The sequence below is a fragment of the Eurypyga helias genome, unplaced genomic scaffold (genome assembly GCF_000690775.1).
Source record: "Eurypyga helias isolate BGI_N326 unplaced genomic scaffold, ASM69077v1 scaffold4981, whole genome shotgun sequence".
NCBI lineage: Eukaryota > Metazoa > Chordata > Aves > Eurypygiformes > Eurypygidae > Eurypyga > Eurypyga helias.
The window spans coordinates 1-9,956 of NW_010228802.1; positions in this window are offsets into that span (position 1 = coordinate 1).

The window sequence follows — 9,956 nt, forward strand, 5'->3', positions numbered from 1 at the left end:
TGCTGGCTGTCACCAATCACCTATTTTCACGTTATTGAAAATCCATAACGACTCAAAGCAACAGAATAAAAGAATGGAATACAAAAATATTTCATAAATTCTAAAAGCATTTCAGCTTAGTAGCTTTATTTCCATATATAACCATATATAACTTGAAATTTAAAGGTAGAGAATGATAACAGGTCATGTTCTTAGTAGTGCTGACTGAAGGTTAAGTATTTTTTGCTCCAAGATCTATTGGAGTCAATAGCTTCAACAGTGTGGTATTATATCTCCTACTTTTAATAATGTTCTCAGCTCGACACTGCCAAGTTCCTGTGTGTTTCTTTTGACAAAAGTAGTTTATGTTCCTCAAAAGTCATTGCATATGACATTTGCATGAGCTTTTTTTTTTTTCCCACTCAAATAAAGGAGGAAAGGTTTATTTGAACACAAAATCTAACCTACAGGTGCCCAAAATTACCATCTCCCAGCAAAACAGAGGTCTCCTCACAAACACACTCATTAACAACATTCATTTTCTGCGCATGCTATGGATTCTGTACAGGTGTTTAGATGCTTATACATATGTGAAATGAATGAAGACTATGGGAATCTGTGTGTAGGTGTGCAGTAGCCAGGCTGCTGAAAGTTGAGCATGACTGAGGTACAGATAGCAGGCTATGTGCAGAGAATGATAAACGTGGTGGGAGAAAAGATTAGCACACACGTGAAAGGAAGCTTGCTCTATATTGCCTGAATTTGCAGCACACCCCTCTCTCAAGGTCATCTCCCCTCTCCTCTCCCCATATTTGATTATACTTGACAGAGTGATGAGTATGACAGCCAGATGAGATGCATTTATTTTGCTGAACAATCCCAGAGGACTTAGATAGACAGAATAATCCCCCAGACAAGGTACAACTTAGGTCTTCAGGATACAGGCTGGGCATTTTTATTTTTAGTTTAGAAATGCAGGTTCAGAGCAGCTGAGGTTATTTCTAGACTAAGGTCAAATTCAGCAAATACCTTTGACCAGATCTTCAATTTTTAAGGGATGACTTTATGTTTGTCCAAAAGTCTGGCTGCACCTTTGTAAACCATTCTCAAGGCTAATCCTTCCTAAAATTTCTGCTCCTAACAAGCCACTGCAGTCACCAAGAGTGTATGACTTTTCCCTAGGCCATCCAAGAGATGTAAACAGTTACTACAGAGTAAACACAAGTCCCTGGCTGGTGAGGTCCCTGCCCTGCCAGCCCTATGGAAGCCCTTGTGACTCCTTACCCCTGGGAGCCCCCAGCCCTGTCTGCACCCCGACAGTGTTCCTCTGCAGGTTCTGAGTTAGTAAAGGAATGTCAGTGGCCCCTTTCCTTCTCTCTCCCTGTTAGAGACTGGGGGTTGTGAAGTTTTGCACAACTGCCTTTGGACTGTCAGGGAAGGTTTTTGAAGGTCATTGTCAAGCCCCTTCTGTTATGTTGTGGCTTAGCAATAGAAAATACTCACCATAAACAAGGCTGAGTAAGGTTCCTTCTACAAACTCCCTGCTTACATCACTCCATGAAGGGAGGATGAGCGTGACCAATGAATGACATTAAACTCACCGTAATGGTTGGTCACACACAAAACAAACAAACAAACAAAAAAACCCACAACAACAACAACAACAAAACCCAACAAAAAAAAACACACTATAGTCAATCTCAATTGGACATTCCCTTTTACTGTTTTTATTACATTCTTCCACGGCACAGCAAAGAAAGATTTTAAAAAGACACATTTGCAAGTTCTCAACATGATAAAGGGAAGCAAATAAACTACCTGAACACAAATAGGCTCCTTTTAAAACCAAAAGGTACTATTCAGACATGCTATCAGTATCCTTACTGCGACCTTGGCTCTTAGCAATAACTTGGTCTGAAGAAAGTAAATGAAAAAAAGGATTCTTTATTTTTTCCCATGGAAGCATAAATTACTTTGGAAATCAAAATATGTGCGTACGTATGCACATTTATATATGTATGTGTGTATACACTTACAAATTTAGTAAAAATTCCAATTGCTCAACCCTCTGTAGCAGTTTGTTTGAGAGAAAACTACTGTCTGTGTTTAAGAGTAAGCCTTTATTTTGCATTGGATAGTTTTCTAGCTTCTAACCTTTGGTAATTTTATACCCAGATTTGAGATGATGAGGGTATTTAGGAAAACAGGGATTTAAAATATGATGCTGAAAGAACGTGGCACTGAAAGAAGGTGGCAATGACTGGCACTGAAAGAAGGTGGCAATGACAAGCACTAAACTTCCCAAAGCTTCTATGAGATCACTTGGAGATGCTCTCTTTTTTCATAGACAAAAAATACTTGAAGTTACCCAACAGTATTTCTGTGGCAATCCCTGTCATTCATTCAAGTTGAGCTGTAATGCACTGGAGCAGTTAATTCTTATGTTTGGTGTAATAAAAATTGCATGCTGTCCTCATAAAGTTATCAACAAATTAAGTTATACAACCAATGGCCAACTGAATAATGGTATCAGTCTTGCCCTGGACGTTTGCTTTTGCCTTTTGGAGCACCAACCTTTAGAAATAATGGCTTCATTGCATTAATTCCCTCACCCTTCTAAGACCTGCTGCCCTCACATTGAATCAGTTTTAAAATATCCAGTTCAAATCCCATAAAAGGGCAAGACGAAAGATTCCAGTCACAATACTGCTGAAATTCAAAGTTGAGCCTTGGCTATACTTTCTTTTTGTGCTGCTGCTGAGGTTATTGTTAGCAATTATTTTACTGAGAGAAAATGGAGGTGGAGGAAAAAAAAAAAAAAAGGAGAAAGAACGAGTGGTTAGATAGCAGTGTTCTGCAAGATATACTTAGAATCAATCATATTACTGTTTTCTCAGCCAGGCTAGCGATCATAAATTCTGTATCTTTCCCCAAGCTCAGTGGCTGTGCCAGTCATTCATTCTGCAATGCTTCATGTTTCCTGTACAGGAATTCACAACATGATTATGGATTCAGGAGAAAGCTCTGCTCAAGGAGAAACAGGGAGTGAAAGTAGACTTGTTTGGTACAGCACTGCATAGTGTGCAAAATGAAAAGCAAGGAGATGGAGAAATGAAAAAGGAGGTAGAAAAAAAGAATTTATTTTTAGATCATGACAGAAGTTGTGTTGAATGAGGAGTTTCTCTGGCTTAACTTACTTTCATTTGGAAACTGAAATTGGAATTTCATTGTGCTAATTTGGCATTGACCACTAACACCTACAAAAAAATTTTTACACCTGGAAAATGCAAAGGAAAAAAGGGTATACACACAAGGCTGGGCAACATTTTGTCTCTCTAACCTCCCAAGTGTTAGTGTGGCAGTGGCTAAAGCGAAATCTGCAAATGAAGTTGTGTTTCCACTCGTCTCATGTCAGCTCACTGGAAAAACATACCATTTCACATAAGAAATGCAATGTTCTTCCTCCCTTCCCCATACATATCTTAGAGGTCCTGTCATATAATTACTGTCCATTTGATTTGTCTTGAACTCACAGTCTGCTCCTAAGATATAATGGAGACTGAGAGGAAGAGTTTGCTAGTCAAAAGATATTATCATGGATAAGCTAGTTACAGAGCTAAGCAGTGGCCTTGCTGGTCTGAAAGCAAACAAACAAAAAAACAACCAAACAAACAAAAACCAACCAAACAAAAAAAAACAACCCACACAATAAAGAGCAGCCAAATATTTTCTATGCTGCCAGTGGTTAAAACAAATGGGAACACAAGCAGGGACATGGTTACAAGGTTCTATGACTATAGGAGTCACACCGCTACTGAAGCCACCAGTAGTCCTCAGCAAAAAACCTCTGCATTATGTTTGTGTCTTGCGGCTGTTAGAAACAATGGCTGCTGAATTTCAGCAGCTTCTGATGAGTTGTGAATTCAGTGTCAGTCCAGAGGCATTAATCACTGTCTTTTAAGAGGCAAGGTCTGATTTTCCTAGTGAAAGAAAGGTGTTGCTCGTAAGAGTTTTCCTCTAGGATGCTGGGAAGATCTACCACCTTGAACACCGACCAGGTCTTGCAGTTTGCCTAGTGTTCAAAAGACAGTGATAGCAATAAATCTGACAGCTGATGAGGAGCAACTGTAAGTGGAAGCTCCTGAGTGTGTCCACAGTCTGGAATGCATTTAGACACCCAACAGCAGCAGTGCAATAACTTAATGTAACCAGTTATCCTTCCCTTGCCCCTGACACCTTTCCTTTTTCAAGTCAAGGCATGGAGGTGTGGCTAACCATTGGCCATCTCCGCACCTCAGGCTGGCAAACTAATGACGCGGAGCATGGATTCACCTCTGTCTTCACATTAGAGATTAAAAGTCCAGCCTTTTTGACTAGCCAAATCAGGATAAGCCAAAACCTGACTACTCAGAGTAATTTCAAATTGATAAATATATCAGAGGTTTCTCCCTATCCAAAAGTATACTTGGGCAAAAGACAATTTAAAGTAGAATGTTTCAAAATGCAGGGCTAAATTTAAAGAATGGTTTGTTCTCTGCAGTGCAATACTGCAGATATAATTGACTACTAGACTATGACGTACGCATTTGTGTTGGGCTTTTCACAGATGGAATTCTAAGAAAATTTTTACATATTTTAAATGGTGACATCACTAAAACTCCGAAAGTGTGTCTAGTTTTGCGTATTAAATATATAGATACATGTGGGTGATTTTATAACCATAATTACGTGACTTTATAATTGCAATGGTTTGTGTAAACCCAAACATGTGATGCTCAAAAAATTTCCACCCAGAATATTAAAGGCAAAACAAAATAATTAGATTTTCACATTTGTGTGATCCTTTTGGGGCAGTTTCTACACTCCTTTCTCAGGGCTGGAGCTCTAGAAGTAGCAGACAGCCACCAGAGAGAAGGTGAGTAGCAGGTACTGTCCTTTGACTGCAGTCAGAGCCTTGTCCACTCCTTAGAGAATTTAGTGAGTGTTTCAATTCAAAGATTTTGGCTCTACCCAGTTTTCTACTTATATTCACAAACAATACTGACTCAATCACTTTCAATCTCAAGTGTACATGACTAACTAGTAATTTCCTGCATTTGTGACATACCATGACCCTCCTTGATGTTGTTAAAGTTTGTGACTATGTAGGAAAGCACTGGCAAGTTAATAGCGAACAACCCTTGGTAAGTTGTTCTGCAATTGCTTGACTTTGCTCTGCAAGTTTATGCTCTCATGGCAACATGGATAGCATATCATTCTGTGCCGGCTTCATTAGAATAAAACGATCCTGTCTTTCAGTTAAAAAAAAAAAAAGAAAGAAAGAAAAGCTGTAACTGTTGAAGCAGCATGCACCTAATAAGCTACTTCTAAATCTGGCTCCATCATTGCAGTCTGTGGACTAGCAGAACAGAGCTTGCAGAATCCTTTTCAAGTAAGTATTGCTATCTCTTAACAGCATGTTTTTTTTTTTCATTTAGAATATATAACAGGTAGTAAAGAAGTCTTCAGCATTGAATTAGTGGTGCTGCAATATGACAACTGAATGCCTGCTTTAAACAGGAATTAACATGCTCTATTGTTTTATTTGGCAGACATTACTGTCTTAAAAAGGAAATATTTAATATATTAAGGAACAAGACAGCAAATTATACGGATGAAGCTTCCCAAAGCTGCACTGCTAGAAAGCTAATGGAATGATTTATAATTGATTGTCATGATAGAGGATTTTTAAGTGAGTTATGTATCTTTTATTTGCATAATACACATCATGGAACATATTTATTTGGTCTCACGTATTCTGAATAGGTTAGGGTCCACTAAGTATAAAATTAGCAAGATCATTTCTATCTTCAAGAAAGGAAAAAGCCAGACAGTAATATTAATATTATTAATAAAGCTAATATGTGCCAATTAAACCTACATCATGTTTTTATTAAGTGCTGAAGGAAAATATTTGTAATGGATGACTTTGTATAATTAGACAAAGTATTAGTCATTCTTAAACCCAACAGAGGATGGATGAAATAATTGTATGAGAAACAACAAAAATGCATGCCATTTGCCAAAACAAACAGCACATACAGTAGCATGCTTTCTGCAAGAGTATTTTAACAGCTCTGATGAACATGCCCCTTTAATGAAATAGGGTGGGACTATGGGAGCTGAAGGAAAAAAAAAAAAACAATATTTTGCTTCATGTTTAAATAGCAACTGTTGTAGCAAAAAGGAGTTAGGAACAAGCAACCCAGACGACTACCTTTACATTTGGTGTGCAAACACACACATATCCACATGCAAACAAACATTTTTTTTTTTTCTCATTTAGTCCTAGCTGCTTAGCACCAATTCCCATGACATGCAACTCTGATTGCAAACATGCAGGTTTGCAGCACTCAGCAAAATGATAATGTAGCTGCATATGAGACATTTACAGCTCTGGTACTAATATCCTGGAAGTTTTTAACACAAATATTACCAAAACAAAATAATATTATTTATTTTATGTAGAGAAAAATAAGCTGCAAGCCTCAAATTATTTAGTTACCTTCCACAGAAAACTACATAAATACTTTCCTCCTGCTCAAATTATCCATCCCCCTACACCCTATAACAACAGAAGTCAAGAAATTACCATTTATTTCTCCAAGTTATTATCAAAGTATTCATAACAACAAATATAAAAGCATAATGCCAAGCAAACTCATTTATATGCAGGAAAGCTTTTTTAAGAAAACTTTTCCAGGACATATTGAAGCATGGAACAGGAATAACCATTTCCTTATTTACTGTGTAATAGAAATAGAAAGTCTTTGGCAGATTATGTATATGGAGAGATAAAGAATGAAAGCAGAGGTAACAAAATTACCATGTTACATCTATGGTGAACAAATAATTTATACTTCCTTTTGCCAGCACAACGAAGCTTCCTAGTCCCAGCTCACAACAGCCTAATAAATTACAAGCCAATAAAGAAGATGTTTAGCCTCACATCTCACAGTCCTTCCCACCTTCTCAGGAAAACACAGGATAGTTATAACAAGGCCAGTAAGTAGTAAAATTTATGGTACCATCCCCACAAGACTAAATAAGAGATCGCCAACAAGCTTTAATCATTTCCACAGCTATTACTATTCACAGCAACAAGAGGAAGAAATCATTGATAACTGTTTCTGAGACAGACTAGGAGGGTGAGGAGGAGGAAGAGGGCTTCATTTGTGAGGCCTCCGGGGGGAAATGGTGACTTCATGATCAAGGACACAGCACTGCCTAGATGAAAAGGTTCATTCCTTCTTTATCCTATGTGATTTCCTAATCTTTCAAAAGAATGATCCTAATGAAATCCCACAAACCTAGTACAGGTCAATTGTTTTTATGAAAGTCAAGGTCTTCAGGGATTTGAACCACTACAAAGAACTGTGAATTTTTGTAATATGCTCTTGAACAATTCAGTCTAACACAGAATTTATTAATTTGAATAAGCTCACCAGAAAAGGAAAAAAAAAAAAAAAAGAAGAGAATATCATAGCAACATCTTATTCCTTTGTGGTTCATGCATTTGACAAAGACTTTCCTCCCAGTCTTAAACTTTCCTCTGTGTTTAACATTTAATTATCAGAATTACATATTCCTGCAGATGTAAAAAAGATTACAAGAAAAATGATGCTGTACTGAAAGATCTTTCCAAAACTCCTGGAAGTATCACTGGGATGGACTTTGGGTAGCCTTAATTCACCAGTAAGATAGTATCACATCAAAAAGGGGCATTATATTGCTTCAGAGACAGCAAGACCTTGCAGACTATGGTATCCAGCATCAAACTAGGGATGGATTTAAGAAAAATAAATTAAATTAGTATAGAAAATATAATGAATTTTAAAATAAAGCAGAATTCAGTGTGTGAGAAATATTTTCATTCCACCTGAAGAAAAAGGAAATATATTTTTATTCCAAGTCTGATTTTTCATGAGAAACTAATTCCATTCTTTCACTCACTTTTCCTCTCTACTCTCTTAGATTTTCTTAGGCCTTTTCCTCCTCTTTTGCCAAATACTACTAATAATAATGAAAGGATATGAGGGCTGGGAAATAGAAAGAGAGAAAAGGAAGAGTAAAATGAGGAAAGTGGTATAGTTAATTTGGAAAGCCATATGACACTGCCATCCTACCTCAAAGAAGGGCAGGTTTAAGAATAGACTCAGAGGATTTGATATTTTCATAAAAACACACATGTTCAAGGAGCAGTGGAAGAAACTATGACTCCTCATCTGTGTATTCTCAGAAGGATCAATCATTTTGCTGTCTTTTCACCAAGCGACTACAAAGTGAAGTGGAAACACAGAATGAAATGCTAGTGTAATGCAGATGACCTACAGCTCTACCCATCCTACAGCACGGCTACAAAGAAGGTACAGCGTGTGAAGAAGAGCTCATGGAGCAGCTGGCTAAAGCAGAAGCTGAGCAAGAAAAAGATGATGTTGGCAGAAGACAGAAGGTATTTTGAGGACTCATTCACAGTCAAGGTACGCAGCCGCGATTGGTCACTAATCTGATAAACTTATTCATAGATGCTATTATCTTCCATTAGCTAGGAAACTCCTCTTGGATGAGGACAACAATCTCTCAGCCAGGTGAATATCATATCCTTTCAGTGTTAAGAAGTTCCAACAAGGAGAAAATGCTATAGTGTGTATTCTCTGAAGCTTGGCCTAACTAGACCACAAATCTGTTCCCTACATTGTAGAACAGCCTTCCATATAATTTTGTATTCCTCTCTTCAAAGCAGTCCATTGTCTGAACTGTGGATAAATAAAAGATCACTTAAAACCCTTGAAAAAAGATCACAGTCTACATCTTCTTTTCTTAGGATTTTCTCAGCAAGAGTAAAAATTCTCTTCATGAGAGAATGAAAGGGAAGAAGTCCTTTGTGAATTAAGGGTAACCTAATGTCACTATCTAATGCTGCAAGTGCCTGGCACATTTGTTTGAGCAGTGTTAAAAATATAAACAGCAACATGTGTCCACAGTGAAATTTTCTACTGTTAGGAGCACACGATACAACAGCCAACAGCTTACAACAGATACTAATTTGGCTGCTTGCACACTAATGGAAGATGTTCTGACAGTATGATACTGAATACAGTAAGGACCCATGTCTAGAGGAAGATTCCTTTCTTCTATTGTACTGCCATAAAAATAACTTTAAAATTGTTATATTAAAGCATTTTGTGCTTACGTTTTCTCTTCCTTAATTTTTAATTTATTTTTTTTAAAGCTATAACTATGGTTTGCATGTTAAATGCGTGTCTGGCTCTGATCTTACTGCAACTGTAGCATTTGTCAGAGAACAGTGACTGTTTTCAGGCTGGTGCAGGATTTATGCTAAAAAACATCTCTAATGCTCAACACTTCTTACAGGCCTAGCACAGCTCTGTCTAGTATGCAGCTATAAATGAAATGAATCAGGCTTGTGACTGTTGGTAAAATAGATGACATGGCAATTTGTTGCATTGTGTTTGGTCACACTGCAGTTGTAAGACAGATAAATGTTTTCCTTGTCATGGTGCAGGTGTAGGTTAATGAAAATTCAGAGGAACATAGACTCTTTAGATCTTCAGATTTAGATTCAAGGTTGGATGCAGACACTGTCCACCATGCAAATTCCTGTACAGAAACATGAATTTCTTAAATATCCCTGGTCTGTAAGACACTGCAGTACCTTTGAACATCCTTTTCATGACAATAAAACCTGTCATTTATTAAGAATCCAAACTGATATAATGGTGGAAGGGGAGAGGAGAGGAGAGGTCATAAAACACCCCAAAATAAACTGCATTAAGTCCAAAAAGTAGTGGATGTGAAGATGTGATAAAATTTTCATTAAAGGCAGGAGGGAAGAGTGTATCTGAACAAAAATGGACACTGGAAGAGTTGCAATATACCTGTTTTCAGAGTGGACTGTATGCTGAATTACACATCTG